The 27,948-nt window shown below is 34.1% G+C and overlaps 3 pseudogenes; 2 read left to right on the top strand and 1 right to left on the bottom strand.

Moving 5' to 3' along the window:
- Positions 1 to 6,904: 6,904 nt before the first annotated feature.
- On the top strand, positions 6,905 to 17,067 carry LOC120173455 (annotated as a pseudogene).
- A 4,796-nt stretch (positions 17,068 to 21,863) lies between these two features.
- LOC120173435 lies at positions 21,864 to 24,021 on the top strand (annotated as a pseudogene).
- Positions 24,022 to 24,640: 619 nt separating this feature from the next.
- LOC120173454 lies at positions 24,641 to 26,385 on the bottom strand (annotated as a pseudogene).
- Between the last annotated feature and the right edge of the window lie 1,563 nt (positions 26,386 to 27,948).

Raw genomic sequence — 27,948 nt, 5'->3', positions numbered from 1 at the left:
AAACTTAAAATCGCAACGCGAAAATGACTATCGCAACGCGGAAATGGCTATCGCAATGCGAAATGAAAATCGCAATGACAAAATCGCAATGCGAAATGAAAATCGCAACGACAAAATCGCAATGCGAAAATTGCGATTTTCATTTCGCGTTGCGATTTTGTCGTTGCGATTTCATTTCGCATTGCGATTTTGTCGTTGCGATTTTCATTTCGCATTGCGATAGCCATTTCCGCGTTGCGATAGTCATTTTCGTGTTGCGAAAGTAAACTATTCTTCTTCTGCAAATTGAAACTTGAATGGATTGCATTACTTCAACCAAAAGACAAAAACAAAACCAAAAACAAATACTAACAAAAACAGTTTAGCAGTATTGGCAGCAACCGAATGAATTACGAGTATGAAAAATCTTAAACTTACCTCGTTGCGTAGAGTATGAACCTCATTCTGCAACGATGCTACCATCTCACGTAGAGCGGCTACCTCACCACGTAATGTAGACACCTTAACACGCCATGCACCATCGTCTTTGCGTAAAGTATCGACCTCCTCACGCAAGGCATTGACCTCATCACGTACCTCCCCTAACTCATCCCGTTGAGGTGGAGGTGGAGAACAGGGAGATAAACGTCGTGTCATCTTTGTCGGTCGCCTATCTTGCGGTGATGGTGGAGAAGAGGCTCGATGATGTGACAGAATAGGTGATGGCCGTCGTTGTGGAGGTGTATAGTCGGGTCGATCAGATGATGGCTCTGGGTGAGGTGATAACTCTGGGCGAGGGGATAGCTCCCGAAGTGGAGGCTGCTCATCAATCGTTCCATCAAAAAAACGCTTACTAGCTTGCCACCAATCAGTGGCAAGCTCAGCTTCCATGGGTGTCAGCCTCTGTAGAGGAGTGTTGGCCTCCTAACAATATAAAAGCTCAAACAAAGTTAAACGTGTACTAGTAATAACTTGTTTATAAACATATGGTAGTATTTATGTTAACTTACATTATTTATTGTCGTATACCGTAGTAAATCTTCCCATTGCAAGGTTCGTTTCCTCTTCCAGGAAATAGCCCTGGGAATATCATTTGAAGTTTTTATTGCATATGTCTTCATGGCGGGAAAGGCCTCAAATATCCAAATCTACAAACAATATAATAACAAACATTAGTAATTGTTAAATAATTACTTATAATTTTGGAAACATTATATAAAAATTCTTACCTTAAAGGCCCAAATAAAGCAAGCCAAAGTGTATTTGGAACCATCGCCATGCAAACTTTTTCGATCATCCAAGGAAGACGATAACTTATTCCATGTAGCTTTCCATAAATACGAGCCCCACGGAAACAGGTTCCACGCATTTAGGTCTTCTACCAATTTGATTAGATCATTTGGAATAGGCATGCAAAAGAATTAGAAGGCATACTCGGACAACGTCGACGTCATCCATCCGAGTAAAACCATCTTTCTTATTCAACAATCTTGTCAGGTCTTCTACGTGTAGATTCGGCCTCTCCAGCTCAAGAAAAACCCGGGATAGCCATGATGGGCGGGTAATGTGTCTAGTGTACCGACCTACATCATCGTGTCTGAAGCGTAGACCGGTGATTAAGCAAAACTCCTCCCGCCCAAAACACGTATACGCCGGTGGAAAATCAAACCATATCTCTTCATCACGACGTTGTATAGTCTCTGGTAGATCGCTAGTCATGGTTTGAAGAAACAGGTGTGTCAATGTCGCATCTCCACCGGGATGTTGTACTTTCAGCCATGGCCCGAAGCATGTATCCTCAAACATTTTTCTTTGTGTAGGTGAAAGCTTCGACGCAATTGTTTTGGCCAGGCTGACTTTATTTCTTAAGGTCAATTGAGCCGAATAAAAGTTCTACAAAAACAATAAACATACTAAGTTAGATATACCAAAAACTACACTGTGAAGATATACCAAAAACAATAATAAACATAAAGAGTAGTAGTTTATTCTTCAAACTTAAATTTGCAACACTGTGAATTTTGTATTTGTCTTTGTTTTTTGGTTGAAGTAATGCAATTCATTCAAGTTTCAATTTGCAGAAGAAGAATAGTTTCTGAATATGAAAATCGCAACACGAAAATGACTATCGCAACGCGAATTTGACTATCGCAACGAGAGAATCGCAACGCGAAACTAAAATCGCGTTGCGATTTGCATTTCGCGTTGCGATTCTCGGTTGATTTAATAAGCAATCTAAGTGAAATGGTTAATCTATTATTGAAATTACCAGTAAACTTATCATCAATTTCAATATGAAAAACCTAATATAAGCAAAAATTTCAAAAAGAAAATAATTAAAAAAACTAACCCTCGTTGGTTGATTTGGTTGATTTTCCATTTCTGATTGTGAGGGTGGCTCTGAGAGATGGAGATAGACGGATTTCGCCGGAGATGGGGACGGATTTTGTCGGAGATGGGTGAGAGAGTGAGAGATGGAGATGGGACTGAGTTGTGATTTTAGGTTTTAGGTTATGAGTTGCGATTACGGGATATACTGTGGACGGTTCAGTGTTCCAATATATTAATATTCGTGTTTGGAATTTAAAAATAAAATACTTGGCCAGGATACTAATGGCGCTTTGAAAATCGCATTGCGATTATGTATTATCGCGTTGCGAAAGTCAGAATCGCGTTGCGAAAGTCAGTATCTCATTGCAATTTTGTATTATCGCATTGCGATAGTAAGTATCGCATTGCGATAGTCAGTATCGCATTGCGATTTTCCCAATTTGCGTTGCGATTTACTTATTCGCATTGCGAATTAGGAAAATCGCAACGACACTGTAGACCATCGCAACGCGAAATGCAACGCGAATTTGCGATAATGGAGATCGCGTTGCGATTTAGCGATCGCATTGCGATTTTGTTGGTCATTTTGGCAAATCCGAAAAAAGTTGGTTAAAATCGTATATTATATGGGAATTTTGGTCACTGAGGCGATTTTCTCTTTTATGTATGCTCCAATGATATGTGACCTCGAAGGCATTTCAAGTATTATAAGGAGAAGACTAGCATGATGTAAGCTCTGATGTTGTGTGACCCCGGAGGCGTCCTAGGTACTGACAATGAGGGTCTTTCTAGATGAAGATTCTGACGCTAAGTGACTCGGGTCTTATATAGGGTACCTTAGGTAGGATAGAAGGGTGTGAGTCCCGACATATTAAGTGACCCTCCGATTACGCCATGATGCCTACATTTGTTTGTATGCCAACGTACTTACGTGTTCATGCTTATAATTATTCGCATGCCCATGTAATGAATGCATATAGTATGTTAGAGTTATTTATGTGACATTGAGCTTATGAGCTCGGTGTTTGGAATGTGTTTTCGTCCATAGATTTTTAGGAGGACAGGTTAAGGAGCTATGTTCGATTTGATATTCCAACTTATACCAGTTGTTCAGAGTACGTCTTGATTACATATTTAGAAGGCATGTACTACTTAGTGACCTTATTTGAATTGAGTCATGAACTTTATTTATTAAACTTATGTATTTGATTTCACTGATGGGAGCTCTTATTTTGTAAACCATATATTTGGATGTTTAAACTTATAATTATATTATGGATTTATGATTTGGTAATGTAAGTATTATTTTATAAGAAAATTTTTGGGTTAGCCACCTCGGTGATCCTGTGTAATACTTTAGTCATTAGGGAGATCATTTAACAACTTAGTGAGAATTTTACCGAGGCTATGTAATAACAGGGTTCCGCCAGCTATGACTCGTATCTGATGGCTATGTTAGACCGAATATTAGTAATGTGTTGTGTGTTGCATTTAGATAATACACAGTAATTAGGCATTATGGTTAGAGACCCAATATTCATGGCAAGACCGTTAGAAGAAGACTAAAGGAAGCATGAGACCCTTACTTTAGTGACAAAACAATTGAACCTTAGGTAGGTAGCACTTGATTAGGATCATGCACATACATACTGCTTATTACCATGTCTTATAACATGTTATTGTTTATGAGACTCATAATGCTACTCTAGACTAATGATTATACTATCAAGCTTTGTAAGCTCAATGTTCGGATGTTTCCATTCACAGGTTAGTAGTTGAGTCGTTCGAGGAGCACCGTTCGCAGTAGGATTTTCAGTATCCCTTTCAGAGTATTATACTGTTCTTTTAGTAGGCATGTGTATTCATAGGGCCCTTATGTATTTGGATTATCAAACTTTGAGTTGTATTATTTGATTTAAACTGTGTCAGGGAGTTTCAGTTTATAAAAGTTTTAAAGATCGATGGTTGCCCCAGTAACCCAATATAACACTTTAGACCCATTTGATTTTAAGGTGTTACAAGAAGTCTTATTTAGAGTTTAAGGTTCATAGTTGCAGATAGAGATAAGTTTGGATTTGGTTAACTTGAGTTTATAGTTGACCTGAATTCTACCATAATGTTTTACCTCTAGAAAGGTTCCACCAGACTAAAAGATCAATCCAATCTTTTAAATAAAAATTCACTTTTAATCCGACATAACACAAATTTATAACATTTAAAAATTTCAATGATCAAAATAATTAATTTTACATATTAAAGTAATTTTTACTGTATTTTATCTTAATTGTCAAAAAATGTATTTTGTCTTTAAAAACCGTGTCAAATATGTTTAAATATAACAAATAATATACATATTTAATGACGTAAACTGAGGTGAGAGATATTTTCAGGTACATGCTATTTCAGTTCAAATAAGATTATATAAAATAAAAGATATATATGTTTTACTGAAGATAAATATTTGATTTAAATTTGATGGGTTTAATCCGGTCTGATTTTATACAATCACTTTCTAAAATTAGATTTAGGTTCAAGTAGAGTATTTTAAAGGATAAAATCATATTAAATTGGGCGTATATTTCTATCCTAAAAATAAAGTTAAATTAAATTTCTTTGAATTTGAATCAGATGACAAATAAAAATATATTATACTCCATTTAAATTCAAATATACAAATTCTAATCTAATTCGACCATTATATCTTTACTTTTATAAAAAAAATTACATATTTTATGCTCTTTTATCTAAGCTAAGGGTCCGTTTGTTTAACTGAAAAAGTTTTTTTAGAAAATATTTTCCGTAAAAAGAATTATATTTTCTGAAAAAGATTTTCTAGAAAACTTTTTACGATATTTAGAAGATATTGTTTAAACCCTTTTTCTACTAATTGATGAATTATTTAAAAATTATTTATTACAAATATTAAATATAATAAATAATATTATTTATCATAAAAACTTAATATTATTATTTTTAAAATATTAAAATAATTTATTTATTATTAAAGTATTTTTTATAATTTTATTAAAAAATATTAATATTGGTATATTTTATTGAAATAAAAATATTATAAATTATATTAATTATTTATTAAAGTAATATTGTTATATTATATTTTAAAAATATTAATTAGTATATTTTAAATATCTTTATTAAAATACTATTAGATTAATATTAAATATATTAATAATATTATTCATTATTAATAATTTAATAATATTATTTCTATGAATCTAATAAATAATATAAATTTTATTAATAATTTATTATATATTATTAAAATAAAAATATAATATCTTATATTATTATAATATAATTGATTATTTTATTATAATAATATTTAAATATTTTAATAATCAATATTTTGATTAAAATGATATTAAAATATTTTATTAATATTAAATTCATAAAATAAAATTATTCTGAATATTTATTCTTTAAAGTTAAAAATTCAAAAAATGACTTACGAAAAATCAAACTATAAATCAATTTTTAGAAAACACAAAAAAATTATGTTATCAAAAAATATTTTATGTTAATTAATCAATTTTCCTTCAACCAAATATTAAAAAATATTAAAAATATTTTTTAAAAATTATTTTACGCATAACAAACGGACCATAAATAATTGACGTTACTGTCTAATGTCAAATGTTGAAAAATAAGATTTTTGTTTAAATTATAGATTCTATAGTCTATAGAAGCAAATTACATAAACCGCGAGCTGTCTATCGGGAGCCGGTTCAAATACGTCTATTACAAAAAGGACCCTATTCAATAGACTCGACATCTCCCTATCCAAGCACAACGAACCATGGGCATAATCGTCATTTGATTCAACCCAAAATTTTCGTTGCCGATCAAAAACACAGGTGGGCGCTGTTTCGACCTCCATGGCCATGTACGGTTTAAAAGAATCTTCGTAATTTTAAAGAATCTCTAATTATTTGCTGAAAAAAAGAAGAAAACTTCAGCCGTTCGCAATCGAATCTTCCCGTGATTCATTTGGAGGTAGATTTTCTTACTCACATTCTTTGATTGCAAGCTCTAGGTTTTTTTTAATTTATTAATTGTTTAGTTTTTTATGAAAATTTGTGTGATTGACTTTTTAAATTTCTGTTTATTTTTATAATGTTCATCGTGGTTTAGTTTTTTAGGGTTTTTCTGCACAATTGTTTTTCAATTGCGGAGTTTCGATGAATGAAGTATGATTCAAATGTCAAATCGAGGAGTTTTATTGTTTTTTAGCTTAGACTGGCTTTTACTGTGTAAAATAGAGCATTTCATTTGATAAAGCTAGGTTTTGTTGATTAGTCGAACAATGAAGCAATACTTACTCTCTCTTTTTTTCTTTTTTGTTGACTTGTGATTCAATTTTAGATTGGATTCAACTGAAGTAAGGAAAGTGAATTTGAACGAAATTATATATATCGCTGTCGTAGTGAAGAAAGGGAGAAACATAACCGCAATGTTGATTAGGAAATAATTAAAATGGGAATACTGCTCTTACTGACTGCTATTTACAGAATGTCGCAGCAGTTGAAATTAAAGTAAGTTCCATTAGTTAAATCAATGTTGATCCTCTTATGTCTTAATGGGCAAAATAGGTATTTAAGTTATTGGTTTAATATATAGAATATTGTCAGCTTGTTTAGTTAGTTAAACAGTGGCAGTGTGCTTTAGTTTGAGTGTAATCAGGCTAACTTTTACGTCGTTTGTTTTTTATTCCTTATTTATTTCATCAGTTCTAATTTTTTAACGATAAGGTTTTAAAATTTTCTTCAGAACTCCTCAGATTCTTGTCTCTCTCTCTCTCTGTGTATATATGTGTGTGATTTGTGATTCTGATAATGGTGTGGTTGTTTTGCTACATGCTCTCCATAAAAGATTGTCCAGACTGTTGAAGGTGACTAATGCCATTTTAGTTCCGTGAACGTTGATATTTCTTTACAACTACTAGGGATTACTTCATGACTGAATTTTAACCTATTGTCTCTAGTTGTACTTTTACGTGTGCATTATGCATGCAACAACATGAATTTTGAGGTAGTATTCAGTGGATTGGAATCTAATACAAATTTTATATGCTCATCCTTAGTTTCTTTTCCTTTGCAGATAGGTTGTTTTTTGTCCTTAAAAGTCGAATTCAGCATTTATGTGCCGTTGCACAACAGTTTTGTCATGCACTGCTTTATTTATTGGCCTCGTATGATTGTGGATTTCCAAAACTTGATGCAATGGCAACATCTAGCAAGTTTGATATATCTTCTGATAGCCCAGATAGGCCACCATACACTAGTGGGCAGTGTGGAGCCCACTGAGCTGCTCAATTAGACAGATCAAGTAGCTTTCGTGAGACTATGGAGAATCAAATCCAATCTTCTTTGCCAAGTATGTCAAGGAGCACTTCCATAGCAGCCCATGGAGATGTGTCCTACTTCTTGCAGTGCTTGCGTTTTGATCCCAAGGTGGTTGCCGCTGAACATATGTCTGGTCGCCAAGGAGACTTCAAGCGGCACATCTGTATTGCTCTTGGCATTTCTCCTGATGAATCTCCAACTATGCTGTCAAAAGGCAAGCTGCTTCCTTCTCCCATACCTGAGGAGATCAAACGAGTTAAAGCTGGTCTACGTGATTGCGCTGTCAAAGCGAGGTAGTTCTTTGTAAACTTTGTTTTTTGGATAGAAGTTGTCATTATTTTTTAATGTAGTTGGTTAACAGGGAGCACATGAAAACTTTCAATGAAGCCTTATCAGTCTTCAACAAGTTTTTCCCAACTATTCCATCAAAGAAAAGATCTCGATCAGAAAGCTTTACCAGTGACCGCCCCAATGCTTTGTTATCGAGTGATCGGTTTGTCTTGGGGCCAAACGTTGGTAAGATGGGAATACATAATCATTCCATCGCTGGAGGTATCGAATTTGAGCAGCAGAAGTTGGAAGAAAGGCCTAAAAGTGCTTTTCCTAATAAACGTACTCGAACTTCTCTGCTGGATGTTAGGGTTTGTATCTTTTATATCTTCCATCTCCATTCATTTTCTGTCATGATGATACCATATTCTATTGTGCCTGATGCAACTTATTTAGTAAGCTTGTGCAATGGCTGTTTTATGTGCTGTATTCAAGTATGATTGCAATCAAAGAGTGCCAAGTCCTAGTGTAATTATTATTGTAATTGCTGCTTATTTTTTCTCTCTAGCTTTGCCTTCATTTTTCTATACTAGTTGATATCTTCTTTTCAATTTGTCACTAAATCAAACCTCACTTTCTGTCTCCAACTAGATGGTCATAGGTGGTTTGTTCTCTTTACTCCTTTTCAAGAATATTTCTCATGTACTTCACTTGCTGAGTCAGTACTTATGTGACTGATTGGAAACCATTTCTTGTTACAAGAGCCTACATAATATTCTGTTACCCATGCTGTCATATGAATTTGGTTTTATATTTCATTTTCTTACTCTTATGCATAGTCTTTATATTTTTAATCTCATCTTGGTTGGTTTGTGCCCAATCGGGATGTGTGTGCCATTTGTGCTTCACTATCTCTTGTAGAGAAGATTTAACATTTGTTCTAATGAATCTAGATGGATATGCAGAATAACGCTCTAGTCAGGCAGTCTGGAAATGCAGGTAGGGACAGAGAAATGCTCAGGGCTGCATACTGCTGCAGTTCAGGGTGAAGATAGAACTTTATCTGGTAGTGTCGATGGGTGGGAAAAGGCAAAGATGAAGAAAAAGCGGTCTGGTACAAAACCTGATGTATCTCCAAGTACGGTGTCGGCTAAACCAATTGAAGGGTACCGGGAACCTAAACAGGGAATACAGCAAAGAGTTGTTTCTGATACCAGATCAAGGTTAAACAATGACTCCCATGAGTTCAGGTATGCCTGCTGAAAGAGCTACTATTGTGCATGTGCCACGGTGATTGTTTGAATGGTTGCTTAATAACATCTTTTAAAGGGCATGCACATGGGTTTTGGGAGGAAAACCACAGTATTAGTAATTCTATTATCATTGGAAGCTTCTATCATAAGAATCATCAGTGTAATTGAGTGACACCCGAACTGGATTGGACTGATTTGGAACTTTTTAGTTAAATAAGAGTTTCTATATATCAAATGGACTTTAGGTATTTGTTTTATTATTGATTTTTTGAGTTGTGAGATTTGAATCCTTGACCACATATCCTTTTCATTGATGAGTAAATCATCGAGTCAAATATGTGTTCTGGTTTAGTACACCATACTTGATTCTATTTAATGTCAAAATTACACTTCTTTCAACAACAACTCTAAATAATGCTTCTAATAGTAGCTTTAGAGTGGCAAGTTGGAAGGCTTGCATCAGGAATGCTCCTGTTTAACCTCGGGTCTGATTATGAACATTGATAATGGTATGATTTATATTTTCAACCCACTGTCAAGAGATTTTTTGGGATTAAGGGGATTCAATTGTAATTATGATGGCGTAGCAACTTTTTTCAGTAATACTGCATTCTTTATTCCTCTTTGTTTTTAAATGCTAACATTGTGGAGGATGTAATGGATTACAGATATCAAGCTTGTATTTTATGCTTCTGAGATTCTTTTCTATTCCAATTCCTGATTTTTTTTTTAAATTTCTTCTTCCACGGTGAGTATGATACTAAAGAGTGTCGGGGCAACAATATGTTTATGTAACCCTTTCTACACTTCCATAATTTTGCTTTAATAACCTTTTATAATCCTTTTCTGTATTGTCCTTATTTGGCATGCCATCCTCCTTGAGATCTAAAATCACCTGAATGAATGTATGGAGCTTTTAAATCAAGGGAAATTACTTTTTCCTTTAGTTCTTAGGACATCTAACAAATGCCCTTAAGGTGTATTTATACTTGAGAATATTTGCGGGAGAAGTATATGATGGTACAAGTGCGTAATGTTTGCCTTTAATCTATCTTGCACGTAATGTTTGAGAGATAGAATGATTTACTCATGATCTGACCTTACCTATTGCTTAAAGACCCAAGCGAGTGATTTTCTGGCAAATAAAGAATGGACTCTTGTTTGCGTTCGCCTCACACTATAGATGGATACTTTTTCCTTAATAGATGAGTATAATGGTGGCTGTAGGGAATAGGGCAATTGTGTTAGTAATTTAATCATGCTTTGATCTCATATTCTGAGTTCTGACATATTTAGAAAGAAATATTATTGGAGCCTTCTCCCCAGACTATAGAAGGATGCACTTTCCATAACAGATGACCATAATGGTGGCTGTGGGGAAATTGTGTTAAGGTCTTCTTGAGTGCCTCTTCTTTAAATCTTGTATTTGGAGCACTCTGTGAATTGAACCTCCTTATATTTGTTCTTTAAACTTTTGATGTATCCTATTATTGATTTTTTTATTAATAATTAATTAATCTGTTACAGGTCAGGAATTGCTAATGGATCTGATCGAGTTGGAAAATCAGAAGGTATCTCGCTGCTGACTGGCTTAGATCCCAGGTCATCTGTTCCTAGGACTGATCTGGACAACAGTTCCCTTCGCAATGATCGGAGAGATCGTCCTGTTCCTTCCGATAAAGAGAGAGTGAATCTAAGAGCTGTTAGCAAGTATGCATTGACTTCCCAATACATATTTAATCTTTTTGCATAAATTTTACTCGCCAAGTTCTATTGTAAAAGCTTTGGTTTTTTCCTTCGGGGCATCTTTTTTTGTCTCCTGGTGTGCTCCTCCTTTTATGGTTTTACTGCAGTATGTGTACTTATTTGCATGCCCTTTGTTCTCTGCAATATGCAGGGTGAGCGCTCGCGATGAGTTTAATTCAGCTAGTCCTAATTCAAGCACAAAAATGAATGCATCTATTCGTGGTCCACGGTTGGGTTCTGGAGTTGCCCCAAAGTTGTCACCAGTTGCTCATAGAACAACAACATCAAATGACTGGGAGCTATCTCACTGTACAAATAAACTACCTACTGCTGGTGGAGTGAGTAATCGCAAACACACGACATCAACTCAGTCTTCATCACCACCTGTTGCCAATTGGGCCAGTCAAAGACCACAGAAGAGCTCACGAACTGCAAGACGAACAAATCTTGTTCCTATTCTTCCAAATAATGATGAAACTCCATTGCTGGATACTGTGTCTGATATGGCTGGAAATGAGATTGGATCAGGATACGCTAGACGCTTGTCAAGCGGTTCTCCCCAACAAGCTAAATTAAAAGGTGATGCTTTATCTTCAGCTGCCCTTTCTGAAAGTGAGGAGTCTGGGGCTGCTGAAATTAAATCTAAAGGAAAGGTAACAAAGTCTGATGAAATAGATGAGAATGCTGGACAGAATGTTCAAAAAGTATCAACTTTGATCCTGCCATCAAGAAAGAATAAGCTGATGAATGGAGAAGACATTGGAGATGGTGTACGTCGACAAGGGAGGACTGGGCGGGGTGTAGCTTCTACAAGATCTGTTATGCCAATGGCAGTTGAGAAGTATGGCTATGTGGGAACAGCAAAACAACTCAGAAGTGCAAGGCTTGGGTTGGATAAGGCTGAGAGGTTAAATACTTCTATCTACCTGACGACCTGTTAACTTTTTTACCAATTATATTTCTTTTATTGTGGTATTGAACCACTATTCTTTCTGATTGAATTCTCATAATTTGATTAATATTTTGCTCAGCAAGGCTGGTCGTCCTCCAACTAGGAAGCTCACTGACCGCAAGGCTTATGCTCGCCAGAAGCATGCAGCAATGAATGCAGCTGCAGATTTTCTTGGTATTTATACTTCAAGCTAATGAAGAAATTTCCTTGGACTGTTAAATACAATGCTTAATAGAATTTTCTGCATTTCTAAATCTTTGACTACAAGGTTGTGGCTTCTAATACATTTTGTACACTTATCTTAGTTGCTTCGGAGGATGTACATGAAGAGTTGGTGGCTGCTGTAAATACGCTTATTACTTCTGGTAGTGACTCCTGTTATTATTATTATTATTTTCTTTTTGGGGGTGGTGGTGTTGGGTCCGAAATTTTGTTATTTTGCTTGGTTCAAGTTCAACATTTACTTTTGTGCACCGGTTAAGTTTACTATCATTGCAGCTCATGCCTTCCCCAACACCTTTTGGAGGCAGATGGAGCCTTTTCTTGATTTCATATCTGATGCAAATATTGCCTATTTAAATCAGCAGGTATTGTTTTTGTCCCACCAATTAAAATTGATGGTTACTGTTATTATAAGACCTTTTTACCATTGTTATTATAAGACCTTAGATAGCATATTTTTATTTAAAATCTTGTGTCTCTTCAAAATCCCTTAGTGTATTATCTTTTCAGGAAAAAAGATTATTCAAAAAATCTTTTACTGAAATTCTTAGAAAGCGTATTTTTATTTAGTATGAATTATTGACTGCAAATTGTATACCTTTTGGCCAGAATGAGCTGATTTCTTTTCAACAGGGTAGGGCAAAAAGAAGAATTGAACCTAGACTTTACTCCATTGTCACTAGAACAAGCATGTGTTGTTCTTTTCAACAAATTTTGAAAAAAAGGGGCATAGGATAAATGAAGATATTCTTGTTGACTTTCTGATATATATTAGGTAGTGATGATGGTTGTCGAACCATGTGACTAGTTTTCTAGAATTCATCTCTTTGATTTTGGAAATGAGTAATATGCAATCCCATGGCACCATATCGAACTTATATATTTAACACTGAAAAGTAAGGAGTTGTCTTCAACCACATTTCTTTTTAACATTGGAACACCTTTGGAAAAATTTCAAAAAAAGATGACAACAGAGTGCCTACATTTTTTTTGGATGCACTAGTTTCATTGAAAAAGATAAAAGCCTCTTAGTGAAGATATATGTATAACACTGTTTCCCATTGACTTCTAATAAAATGCTTTTGGTTCTTTTGAAATTGAAGTTTGATATTCAAGAACTCATCTTTTTTCACAAGTATATTAGTCCCTCTAATTTGTTTCCATATCTTTCAGGGAAATTATGACTTCACCAAATTGGGATCAACACCAGTTTCTTCTATTATAGATGGTTCTAGTACCATATTCAATGGGTGTAGATTACTTGAAGATGAAATAGATGGCAGAATTGGGGCTGTAGTATCTGTTGATGAAATTCATTCACAACAGTTGGTCCTGGATACAAGGGACAATAATGTGATTCCCTTTTGTCAAAGATTTTTAGCAGCTCTAGTTCCAGAAGAAGATATTGATAGCGAAAATGAAGACCTCTCATTTGACATTCATGGAACTGAATTTAAGATGGATGGAGAATTGCGATCCAATGGTTTGAGTCATATTGTTAACTTTCAATCGGCTGGGCATGCTTCATTTGATGGTTATAGGATATCTGGGAAGCCAGAACATGATGATCCTGAAATTGATATGTTGGAAAGCGCAGGAATTAACAACTCAAATTTTTTCATTCCCAGAATGACAGTTTTCCAGACCAACCAATGCCTGGCATGCTTTGTTCAGAATTCCAGTACAAGAGTATGAAGATAAATGAGAAACTCATTTTGGAGGCTCAAAGTATTGGAATTTTTTTAGAACCACCGGTTGGTCTACTTCTACATGATTACTTATATTAAATGCTGCACTGTTCACAAAATATTATGAAATATGCAGTTGGCAGCTCCCCCTTTCCTATGTTGTTTCAAAATCGATAATTATTATGATCTAGCAATTTGATCTGCTCTTTTATGTTATCTGAATGGTTGTTCGTCCAATGGTTCATGGATGTCCACTCTTATTATGTCGAAGGGAATTGCCCCCGCCCCCGCCCCTCAACCCACTTTCTAACTCTGCGGTGGTTTGCTTTAGATGTTTGTCTGCTTAGTTTCTTCTGTTTCTGCCTTGTCATTAAGGTTATTTATGTATATAATTTTATATGTTTTCAATGTTTTTCAGCTTGACATAGCACAGATGGGGGATGTTGAGATCCTTGAGGACATTAGTAAGCTAGAGGAAAAACACAAGGAACAGGTACTTTCTTGATGGAATTATTGAAACTCTGATACCCTATCTGATATTTCTTTTTCTTCCCTCCTTACATTAATGTTTCCACCCTTCTGTCTCATGATAACTGTCATTAGATATTCAACAAGCTCTATGTTTCTTCTTACCCATGCTACTTTACTTATTGTCGGAGTTTCCATCATAACGTTCAAAGATTGGTCTGAGAAGTTCAATTTATTGTCTTCTTGTGAATGCAATAGGTTTCAAAGAAGAAAGGTTTGGTTGATAAACTATTGAAAGCTGCCTCAAAGACAAGAACAATTCAGGAGAAGTACTGTTTTCACTTTCCCTTCACCTAGTTTTGCATGCATTTGCCATTTAACTTAGAAGTTTTTGGTACCTTCTGTACATCTAAACATATTGTTTTTCATATAGGGAATTCGAACAACGAGCTCTTGACAAACTTGTTACAATGGCGTATGAAAAGTACATGGTAATTCTCTTAATGCTCTTTTTGTTTTTGTTTTCATTTGCACACACCCATACATGAAATGTTAAAATTCTTGGGTGCCCAGAACCAAGTCTGTTTTGCCAAATTAATTCAGGAAAGCCCTTCAACGTGAATCTGTAGAAACTAAGCTCTAGTCTAGAGGGAAAGTCGAGGGATTTCAGGGAATTAGTCGACTGTGTGGACTAAAACTAGCATGAAAAATGAAAAATGAACAGACTCAAATGGAGAGTATGTCAATATTTTTACTTAACTGGGCCAAATATTAAAAAAAGCACAAAGTTGGTGAAAATCTTTGATGTATCAAGAGAGAACTACCTTCTGCCGTGTAGTTCAAACTCGTCTTGTTCAGATAGTGAAGAGACTTCTCAACGTAGGTCCAATCTTGGCTTGCTCACTAAGGTCCAAGTGGATAATGCTTCTGAAGGTTCTCCTTGATCTTATATGATCATAATGTGGTTATATGCTCTGCCTAATTTGAGGCAGGAGACTTTGTCCTTCCCCTTCCTAGAATTAATTATTTGTGACGTTTTGAGTTTCCGGGTTTTAGATAGTGAAAAGTCTTTTAAGGCCTTGTGAAGACTTGGCCTACGGAGCTTTTTATCTAACAACTCTTAAGCAGCATTAATGACAACCGTCTTAAGGTGGAACTTTCTTTTTGTTGCAAATATTGTAAATGGGATATTGTTTCGAAATTTGAGTTTGCTTCACTAGTTTTTCTCCTGAGCTTAGTTTAAAGACTATTTACCCATTACATATTCTACTAGATGCTAACATGTTATGATATGATGCTGGAATTCTATTTTGATGATCTATCCATGATCTTTTAATAGAGTTGTTGGGGTCCTAGTGCAACTGGTGGAAAGAGTTCTGGCAACAAAATGGTCAAGCAATCTGCCTTAGCATTTGTTAAACGGACATTAGATCGATATCATACATTTGAAGATACAGGCACAAGTTGCTTTGATGAGCCAATGCTTAGAGAAATGTTTCTTTGCGGGCCTTCCCGGCTAAATGGTGCACAGTCAGTAGATACACCTACAGATACTGAATCTGGAAAGCCATGCGCCAGAAGTTCCAACCGCTCTCTGGAAGCTAGAACCTCGGGTATGCACTTGATTCCTATGGAGGGAGTACACACTTTAGAATTCCCATGTGTAGTTGTGTCTATGCTTATATGTTTGATCCCATGTAATGTAATCATCTGCAAAATGTTATTGATGGTGTTTTTTTGCATTCTGTTGAATTGTCTTCTCTTCTCTCCTCTCCAATTTTTGTTTTGGTATTATGGTGTAATTTAGCTTGTGGATTATCACTGTTGCCAGGTCAAAATGGGGATGGCTATGCTGTTAGTTCTTCTGACCTGCTTCCACTCACAAATCGGTCATCCGATCAAACTGTTGTTAAAGATGAGTCGTGGTCTAACAGGTGAAAAGGAGAGAGTTATTACTGGAAGACCTGTTTGTTGGTACTTCTAGTGTCCAGCCAGGCATTGAAAGTTCTTTGTTGAGCAGTACAAAAGGAAAGAGGAGTGAGAGAGATAGAGAAGGAAATGGACATGGTAGAGAGGCTTTATCTAGAAATGGAACTAATAAGATTGGTCGACCTGTATCCAATACAAAGGGGGAAAGGAAATCAAAAACAAAGCCTAAGCAGAAAACAACTCAGCTATCTGTTTCTGTAAATGGCCTTCTTGGCAAGATGTCAGAGCAACCCAAAACATTGACTTCTGTATTGAACACAAGTGAGATAATCATCAATAATAATGCTAAAGAAAAAGATGAGTTTGGTCTGGATGTATTGGATGACTTACAACTACCAGGACAAGATTTGGGTTCATGGTTGAACATCGATGATGATGGATTACAAGATCATGACTTCATGGGCCTTGAAATCCCCATGGATGATCTTTCCGACTTGAATATGATGGTTTGAGTTGCTTTCTTTGTATAGTCTTGTTCACTATACTGTTTTAAAAAAACAAAAGCATAATCACTGTCATCAAGAAATGGCGTTACATGGATAGTTGTTTGGCTGTCCAATCCGCAATTAGGTTTATTATAGATTCTTTGTAGACTTATCCACAAGTTGACTTTTGAGTTGAATCATTCGGACATCTTGAAATTTTTCTCTCAAGTTGGTGACTTCGGGTGTAAAGATCTTTTTTGTTCCTACAAGTTTGTACGTCTTAGCCATTATATCTTAGCAAACACTGTACCCAGGATGTAGCGTTTACAGATCTGAGAGCAATGTACATACATTTAATTCCAAATAAAATTAGTTTTTTTTGTGTAATTTATTTATATTTGTAAACATAATCATATAGGTTTTCATTTCCTGGTTTATGTATCTTTGTTTTCACTTTTCCGACTGCAGCTGCAGTTGAAAGTTGTCATACAGACATGGTAATTACCCCTTGAGTTTTGTTCATGAAGTTTCTTCTGAGGCTAAGAGGTAAGAATGTTCAGTGAAGATGTTGATACAATAACTGGCCCTGTTTTTTCAGTCATAAAAAATGATTTTGGTACGAGCAGGTACTTTAGCTTTGGATGTTTACTTGAATTTTCAGGTTCTCACTTCAATAATCTCGGGAACTATGGCTCGAAAATGGTTGCTGGTAAAATTGCTCTCTTAGATTTTCAGATCAAGTTGTGAATCCCTCGGATCTAGTGTTATGCCACCATCTGCCTTGCTCTGATAATTCTGCATTACAACTGAGGTAAATCCCGAACATCTTGTTCTAGTCTTGTATATAGACTTACGTGCATTTTTATGCTGTTTACTGCTATGTTATTCGAACTCAATATGAGTGTACGGTACAGATATGTATTCAACACGGGTTCGGTTAGACTTTTCTAAGGCTTTCCATGCATTTGAAGGTTCTTTGGAATTCATATCTGTGTCCATATGTCGGATTTGAGTACTAAAAGAAAAATGAAGTGTCCGAGTAACATAGGTTTACTGTTATTTTCCTAGAGATTGTCGACTTTATTTTGAAGGCAAGGCATCACTTGTAGTAATGTGTAGAAGGCTTGGCAGCAAAAGGCTCAGGTCCTTTAATGTTCATCCACAACAGTTTAAAGCTCACATTTATATAGTGTACACGATTCTCAACTTGCTTTAATATGAACGAATTAACATAACAAATGTGGCCTGTCAAGAATCGTGCATTGTTCATTTTGAGAATTAATATCCGTATAATTTGTTCCCTGAAAAAGTATTTCAGGCTCAAGTATACCTTTGCCTTCGTTGTTATCATCCTAGCTGAGGCGTCTTCAAAAGAAATCTATACCAATATCCTAATTACTTCATTCTTTTCCAAATGACCTTTGATGCTTCGCGTCATGTAACAGGTGCATTCAATATACATGCTGTCGTGCATGTTTCTGCACAGTGCTAGTCCTCGATTATCATATTTAAGCATCGATAAATTCGTTCGAAACTCGTGAATCCTTGTGAGGTACACTTCTGAGATTTATTTGTTGAAAATTTTGTTTTGGCTCCCCTGGTTTGCAATAATATTTGCCAGTATAGGGATGAATGACTATTGTCGTAGATGAACTTTGGGTCTGCTTCATGAAAATTTCAAGGTTTGGTCTGTTATTCTCTTGACCATTTCAGTAGATAATTCAAAGACTGACTACTCTCCATGTTGTATACGATTAGTACACATTCGTGTAAGCTGCTACACGGATTTCACACTGATCTACTCGGAATGAGCAATTTTTTTTTATCTTATTAGTCGACATTGCTAGTTAATAAAAAGATTACATAAATATGGATAAACACTATGATTTGTCATTTTCGTTTATGTTTTATATAATTTTCACTGAATTCTAAAATTGTAATATTTGATTACTTTTATTTTTATTTCATTAAGATGTGGTTATGTTCATTTTTATTTAATTAATATATGATCATTTTATCGACTTTTAAATATATAGTCACTAAAATTTGTGAGAAAATTAAATCAAAGATAATCAAATAAAAATAAAAGAGATCAAATATTATATTTTTTGAATTTAGTAAAGAAAAAATATTAAATTAAAATTAAAATGCGAGGTAAAATTTTTAAATATACATTCACTTTCATGGGTACATTTTAAAATTCATTTCCACACCCATTATTCATCTTGTATCTTAATATTTGATTAAATTACAAGTTATATTTTATGTAAATCTTAATATTTACATAATAGTCTCTAAAATTATACTTAAATTCATAATAATCTAAAATTTATATGATAGGTAGTTGGTGATTGTGCAAATGTGAAGTAGGTGAATACGGGACGGCGGATGTGAAATGGGTAAGATTTTAAACTTATCACCTTTTCTCTAACCAAATAGGTATAAAATTTTTATGTATACAATTTATTCGCTATCCAACTAACTTATATTTATTTAGTCTCAATTAAATCGAGTACGATGTGAGTTTCATGAAATTATATGCGTCAATCCCTACATGTAGTTTGAGAATGTCAAAAGAAAGATAATCTAATATACGGCTAATAAAAAACGCTACCAAAATGTTAATATTTTTATAACATTTTCGGTAAAGCGTTACTTAAAATATTATTTTTTATCGAAAATGTTAATATTGAGCACTACCTAAAATATTATTTTTTTCTACCGAAAATTAGACAGCGAAATTAACATTTTCGGTAAAAAATAATATTTTATGTAACACTTTACCAAAAATATTAAAAAATATTAACATTTCTAATAACATTTTTTAACCATATATTAAACTCCCATACAACAAAACTATATGTAGTTTACACACTCTCTTTATATATAATTTGGATATAATTTAGATAGCAAATAGGTAGGGAAACTTCAGCCAATGACATTGGAAGTCGTGTCCTGGAAATTATGAAATAGTAAAATAAGATTTTTATTTAAAAACTTAAAAGTAAAAGCACACGTGGAGGAAAAAGAGGGTGGCGAAAAATCAATAGGGAAGAATCCAATAACCATAAATAGTCAATAGAAAAGGAGTTAAGGTGTCAGTTGATGAACCCATCATCAGTAACCCAACCAAAAAATCCACCTTTGATCTACATTCATCTCCCCCTCCATTTCTCTCTCTATAATTAAAATAATATCTTCTCTAATTTTTAAGATTTAAATAAAAAAATATTTTAAAAAAATATTAGGCATTTTGGTTAAAAAATATTAAAAATTAATTTATTAAAAAATAACTCCAAATAACATTAATTAAAAAAATACTCATTAAACTACACACATAAAATTATTTTGCATCTTACAAAACACGTTTAAAAGATCTCACATTTATTGAACATGAGATCCATCAACTTTTCAAATAAACTCATTTTGTTTTTGAATAAAGAAAACGATAAATGCAAGGTACTTACTTTTTTATAGAATTCGGGATTTTAATCGCTTTTTCCGGAATGCAAGGTATGAGAGAATTTTTCTAAATTTTAATCATTTAATAACGCCGGTTTTTTCAATCAAACTTGATCAAAATATAATACCTCTTTATTTGTACTCAAATTGACCAGAAATTCAATTAGACTCTTAGGACATACATATTTTTAATTTTTTATTAAATAAAATATAGGTTTTTTAACAATATTATTTAAAAATATTGATAAAATATTTTAGATGAATAATAATTATTTATAATAATAATAATTTTTAAAATATATAAAGATTGATAAAATATTTAAGATGGATATTTGAGATGGATAAAATATTTATAAATATTGATAAAATATTTGATTTTTAAAATATACATATTTTCAAAAAATATAGATAGAGAGTATTATAATAATTATTTATAAATATATAAAGATTGATTATACTTTTATTTTTAAGATGGATAAAATATTTTTATTTTAAATTTGAATTCAAACTAATTATATCTTTATAAAAATTCAATTCAAATTGGAATTTTCAAGGAAGAAAAGATCATATAGGAACACGCTGGATCGAAGTTGTTGGATTTGGAACAAATATTTATTTATAATTTTAATAATTAAATATTAATTCAGTTGATTTTTTTAAGCTTCTGAATACGACTAGATTTTAATCTAATTGTCTTTGATTTTAAAGTTTTAAAATATATTATTGAAGAATAACAAATTTAAATGTAGTTGAACATATTTACCTCCTATTTTAAAGGTTTTGATGGTTTATAAATAATTTTTGTTTTATATAAAAAGAAAATAATATTTTATTAACAATTTATTAGTTTGGTAGGATGATTTTTTATTAAAAAGATTAGAGTTTGAATTTTGATATATAAATAAAATAAAATAAATTAAAAATTTCTATAATAAACTTTAATAGTAAAATTAATATATCAATAGATTAAATAAATATATTATATACTAATAAAATCGATTTAAGTGACAAGCAACTTAATAAGAATTTGAGTCTTTATATATATATAATCTTAATTGAAAAATTTAACAACTAAAATCAAATAAATGACAAAAAAAATGATCTAAATTAATCGAAATAAAATCTTAAAAAAGTGGGGCAGCAATAAAAAGGGAGATGTTAAATAATAAAATATTCTACAACTAAACTAAACTTTCCTTCTCTCTCTGTCTATGTCTTCGGTCACTCCTTTATCGTGGCAAATCCTGCATTGGACTTATTTACTTTCACATGTATTTTCTCTATTTATTTAATTGCCACCAGACAATTGCTTGATGCTTTTCTCTTTCTTCCTTCCAAACATTAATCATAATTTTTTCCATTTAGTATTTTAATAAGGATTAATTTCATCCAGATCCCCAAATTGGGTTAAATTTTAAATTAATCTCTAAATTTTAAAATATTCTAATTGGATCCTTAAACTAATATATCATTTTAATTAATCCCTTTCACTAATCTAATAATCAACTTTATCATTAAATAGGGTTAAACATGCCACATATAAACTTGCCATCAAGTGTTAAAAATGTGAATGTCATAATTTACTCTCCAGTTATTTACTCCAATTAAAGTTCAAATTAGATTTAAACATTTTTTTATAAAGCTATTGAATTTAAGCATTTTAATACTAGACTCAAGTAGTTTTAGAGCTTTTTATTTTAAAAATAGTTGAGCTCAAATGAGCCATCAAATGTTCGAGCTTTGATATTTAGTTTCCAGTCAAGTTCAGCTCAAGCTTCTAACTATTCAGGCTCATCTCGAGTAAGATTGATTCGACTCCTGCTTTATTTCAGTGTTTCAAACCATCAAGCAAATTCCCCTTGTTCCGGGTTGATATGAATTGCCTTAGATCCGGGGAACCGGATTATGGGTGTGTGTTTTTGTTTGGTATTTTGTTCTGAGTCTTCTTTTTGCATGTTCACATGTGCTTCTAGTTCTATGCCCACCATCTGTTTGATGAAAAGAAGAGTCCAGATATATGAAAGGCGTATTTAGTATCTAGGTACATCTCAAGCTTCACTTTCATCGACCTTGTCCTTGTATAATTACTATTTTTTACTTATACTTTTCCAAGTTGCATTCGATCGAAAAAGAAGGGATAAAGTAGTTTTGAGCTGCTTGTTGCAGGTGAAAAGAGGATCATGGAGGTATCTGCACCAATTGCTGGTCCTTGTGTTGTTTCGTTAGGCGATGTAGTTCGTAGTAATGGCTGCAAGCTCGTTGCGGAGAAGGCGAGCTTGTTGTCGCCCTCCGGAACTGAGTCGGATAGAGGCGATAATGGAGTTGTTTCGTTCGATGATAGTTGTATTTCTAGAGAATATAATCATCAAAGAAGCGAGGTTGAGAAAATTTCAGCTTTACAGGTTAATTCTGAGAGAATTTTATCAACTAGTGATGTTCAAGATGTGAAGAGAGTTGCAGTTGGTTGTGCCGGGGATGATGACAGCAAGTTCGACATCTCCGATAAAATATCGTCGGACTCGATTCTAGAGTTGCCGCAACAAAAGATCAGGAAAACTGAAATCGGGTGTCTGTTTTAATTAGGGAACATACCCATATGGGGATTTACATCCATTTGTGGTAGGAGACCAGAAATGGAAGATGCTATTGTTGCCATACCGCGATTTTTGCGAGTCCCTAATCGAATGCTGAAAGCCGAAAGCGTAGCTAACGAAACGCATCGTGGTTTAAACGATCTAATGGCTCGTTTCTATGGTGTGTACAATGGACATGGAGGGTGTCAGGTATGGTTCACGGCCTTCTATTCTGTGTTTTTGCCAATTTGGTTGTCTAAACGAGATTATTTCGATGCATAGGTCGCAAACTATTGCCGTGAACATCTGCATTCGGCTTTAGCCGAGGAGATAGAGATAGCAAAATCATGTATTCAAGAGGGAAATGTCGAGCATGACTGGCAGGAACAATGGAGGAAAACATTCTCCAATTGTTTCATCAAAGTCGATGCTGAGACTGGAGGGGTTCGTAAAGGTGAGAATGATACCGATAACGAACCTATTGCCCCTGGTCGTTAGTCCAACACATATAATTGTTGCCAATTGCGGCGATTGGAGGGCAGTTCTCTACCGTGGAAAACAGCCCGTGCCGTTGTCTGTAGACCATAAAGTAAGACTTGCCTATTTCGAGTTTTCTTTCCACTGGACATACAAATTTCAAAGACACTGTTGTTTATATTGAGCCTTTTACAGCCTGATAGAGAAGATGAACACGCAAGGATAGATGCTGCGGGAGAGAAGGTCATACAATGGAACGTATCTCGTGTTTTCGGTGTTCTAGCAATGTCGAGGTCCATCGGTATGTGTTTCTACTGCTTACCATCTTAGGACATATATTAGCCTTTTGCTGTGTCGGCAATATGTGTAATTCCGTATCCTTTGATCAGGCGACAGATACTTGAAACCATGGATAATTCCAGATCCGGAAGTGATGTGCGTTCCTCGAGCCAAAGAAGACGAGTGTCTTATCCTAGCCAGTGATGGCTTATGGGATGTCATGAGGAAGCTTGGGAAGTTGTTAGAAAACGAATCCTCCTTTGGCATAAAAAACACGGGGACAAATTTTCCGCAGAAAGGGGGACGGAGTTGACCCAGCTGCTCAATCTGCTGCGGATTACCTCTCGAAGCTTGCTCTTAGTAAAGGAAGCAAAGACAATATTACATTGTCTTGGACCTAAAAGCACAGAGAAAGTTTAAGAAGAAAACCTGACAGCAAGGGTACCTAAAAAGCTTTCTTTGTATTGTTTTAAATGCATCATGCAATATACTCGATTAACTTGTTCATTTTACTGCCACCATTAATAACTACCACAACCGGTTCGGTCAAAATAACCAAACTCTCTTTTGGATTTAGCTCCGTTTCTAAATTTAACATTCAATTGTTGAGAAGTTATCCCTTCAAATGAAATGCATAGAGGAGCCGAGTCGATCGGAATATAATACCATGATTTGATGACTTGCATACATACACTGTTGCTACAAAGATTGTCAAACTATACTATTCATCCAAGAATCCACCAGAATTTGGCTAACACAACATTATCTTTCAGTTATGGAATATTAATACACAGCAGTTAGTTGTTCCTCACCACTGTGATCCGATACTCGAGTTCCCTGGCAAGGAAATTTTCTATATGCTTTGATTCTTTGTGCCTTGTCATCGTAACAGCTGCTCGAATAAGTACTGAACGATAATACGAGTCTTCCATGGTTCTAAAACTTCGGTTTTTTGTTGACATGTTTTGAGTCAGACTGACCATATATGTTCAGCCTGAAGTCTGAACTCTGCCAAAAAGAAGGTAACTGTTGGTTTCACTTTAAGTTACTTGCAATACAAGCATGAATAACTCATATCGTTTTAGCATTTGAACTTTAATTCCAAAACTGGAGTTCTGAAGTAGTAGAGAGTGATCCCATATAAGAGAACTGTACCACTAAACCTAAAGCATAGTCATGCTGCAGAAGTTCTAAAGCGGTGTAAGCGGCAATCCGGCATTGTAGAGGTAAGAAGAGAGGTCGACGTCCAAGTCATCATACATGTTCAAGAAAGGAAATGCCTGCATTCACATTCAAACACGCAATAAGCATTGTTTAATAGATATTTAATCAAATTCTTACTGGTTGAAACGATGGTGCGATAGTGGAATCCGGATGTTTCAATACCAGCAATTCGTGTGCCGATTTTCTTTCCTTTGGGTCCTTCTGTACACTGCCATGGATAAAAGAACCCAAGGCTGGGCTATGTAAACTCATATGATCAATGAAAACTTTTGAACTTATTAACACTCAATAACTCGATACTAAACAAGTGTATCGCGTAGTAAAAAATAATCTTGCAATGCAGAAATGAACGAGCAAAACTCAGAAGAATATTGATCTGAAGGTGCACAAGGTAGCGGTTGTTGAACAATGTGTTCCATGAGCTCGAAAAAATTGGTCCATCCTTCAGCCTGGTCCGGCGGGGAATATGGGAACTGGCCAGTTGCACACTTGAGCAACACTAGCCCCAACCTCCAAATGTCACTTTTATTGCCGTAATTGCTACCACTAATTCTCTCAGGCTACAACAGAAGCAAATAGAAAGTAACAAACTATAATGAAACTCACCTTAGCGACTGAAATAAATCAATATTCTGGCACGGTAAATTACTTACCGACATATAGTTGTATGTTCCGACAAAAGTGCTAGCTAATCCGGAGGTGTTCGTCATTATCGCACTAACACCGAAGTCGGTAATCTTAACTTCTCCTCTATGATTTATTGTCCTGGTGGATGATGTGTTTTTCATGATGATATATCAGACCCTTGACCACCTGCATTAACAAGAGCTATCACAAAAAGCATATACCGTAAACATCTGGTAGTATAATGAATTCGAAATCTCGAATGCACAGACCTGCTTACAAATTGCTGCGAGATACGGTTCGGGAACATATTTAACCTTCTTCGGATACTGAGACGACTGGTTGCGACTCCTCGATGTTCATTTGAATAACCTGGTAACGATGGAACAACAATGATATCTACTATAGAAGAATTGATTTCTATAAAGCAAGAAAGGTTGTAAATGCTTCATTAATTAAGTGTAACCGAATACGGTACCGATCGAGCTAAGATTCGTCGGAAAAATATATAAAGTGTTATTAATTTCACCATTACCTTTCCCAATAACTTTAATCACATCAGAATCTTCTAAATTCAACTGATCTTCATTTTCAGCTTCTGATGGCTTAATAAGCTGAGGCTAAAATCAATGGAAAATTTTAAAACAAATCTAGAAAGAGGAAAATCTAACAAATCAAGCTTATAAATTAAAGAAAAAAGACCAGAGAATCTAAACAGTGAAATTAAAAAAAAAAATGAAAAATCATACAAGTGCAGGTTCGGATTGAGAGATGATTCGAACACCGTACTTGTTGACGAGGAAATCACCGTCTTTGAACGTACCGCTTTGAGTACTGACATGAAAAATTCAATTACCAAAATCAAACTTTCAGATAAAACTGAAAAATAAAGGACGTAATGAGAAATTTGTGATTACAGAAATTTGTCGAAGCAGGTCTCAGCTGGAGGAGGAAGAGATAGATTCAAATTAGGGTTTAAAATTCCCTTTCCTTTCTTCATCATTTCTATTTCTTTTTTTGCTGTTTGCTAGCAGAGTGATTGACAATTAATCTTCCTTTCTTACAAGGATCTTAGATTTTACACAGAGTGAGAAACAATATAAATTTTCTTTTAAAGAAAAAATGGAATTATTAAAAGGATTGGAGAGTGTTTCCATGGTTGATGCTTCGACGAAGGAGACCAGTCTTCACCAGAACATAACCAGCCACGAGGAAGATTACTTGACTTCACTTTCTCTCTTACTTTTCTTTAATTTACCCGCGCCCTTTTCCTTTTCTTTTCTTCAAATTATTATCTTATAACACGATTCAATAAATTAAATAAAAATATTTATATAAAAGTTTAGTGATTATAATTATAATTAAAATAATCTTGAATATGCTTTACCTTTAATTTTATATATGGAGAGTAAAAGCAAAAGCGAATTTTCAAATTGATTATTTTATTAATATATATTTAAGAATAAAAAGTTTTTTTTATATGATTAGTGTTTATATCATGCATAAATTATCTATTTATTTCAGATATTTTATTTTAATCATTATTAGTTATTTTTATATTTTAAAATTTTTATCTTTTTTCTGAACAATAGCTATAAAAGTTGTTTTACTCACATAGATTATATTCTTCATGTTCTCTAATTTACAATTAGAGAGCCTGACATCGTAAAAAGCATTGCTAATTTGATTTTGGGATACAATTAAAAGGATATAAAAGTATTTTAGTCTTTAATTTGCTAGAATTTTAGCATATATAATCTATGTGAGTAAAACAAGTAAATTAATGGTTGGATTATTGGAATAATAATCGTATAAAAAATACTAAAATGTGTGAAACTACTTTACTAGATTAGTTTTATATTCGTGTAAGTAGGCAATGCCTATGATGTGATCTTAGTCATGCACTTGTGGTTCATTATTCTTTCATCCTGTGTTAAAAGGATGAAAGACAAGGGAATATTTATTTACCTTTCACATCTTTACCTTTATTTTTTTCTTATATGATTATATTGCATATGTTATTTTTCCGACCCTATGCCTTGTTCACTATGCTATGTTCATCATACCTTTTCATGCCATTCATATGTCTTATGCTATGTTAGGTTTGATGACTCCATATCCTAGTCTTTATATTATGCATTTTCATATCACATACACATCTTATCACATGCATCTTATGCTAGGCTTAGTCATTTTATTCCATGATCCTTATGTTATGCATATCATGTACTTTGCATAGCATATTATATGATTCCACATCTTTACTTAGCTTATTTTATGATGTGTTATGTTTTACAATGTTAACTTAGCTTTTCATACCATTTGTATTCATTCTTTAGGCGTGCAACATGTATGCATTATGTTCCTAGCTCAAATACTATCTAATTGATTTTTTTTTCATGCTTTACATAGGTGCATTGGATGCTAAGGAAAGCTATGGTAGCTTGAGGACAAAGAATACAAGTTATGCCAACTCATATTAGCTCATGGAAAATGAATGCTAGCTCACCTAGCTTATGAGATACCTAAAGGAGCTTAATGGAGATTAAAGGATAGCTAAAGGAGCTGAAGAGGAGCTGAACCTAGCTAGAGAGAAGCTGAGGATCAAGTGGCTGAGCTGAGGACT

Source organism: Hibiscus syriacus, unplaced genomic scaffold, assembly GCF_006381635.1.
Source record: "Hibiscus syriacus cultivar Baekdansim isolate YM2019G1 unplaced genomic scaffold, ASM638163v2 tig00111952_pilon, whole genome shotgun sequence".
NCBI lineage: Eukaryota > Viridiplantae > Streptophyta > Magnoliopsida > Malvales > Malvaceae > Hibiscus > Hibiscus syriacus.
The sequence above is the reverse complement of the archived record's forward strand: the minus strand, read 5'-3'. Positions and strand labels throughout refer to the sequence as shown.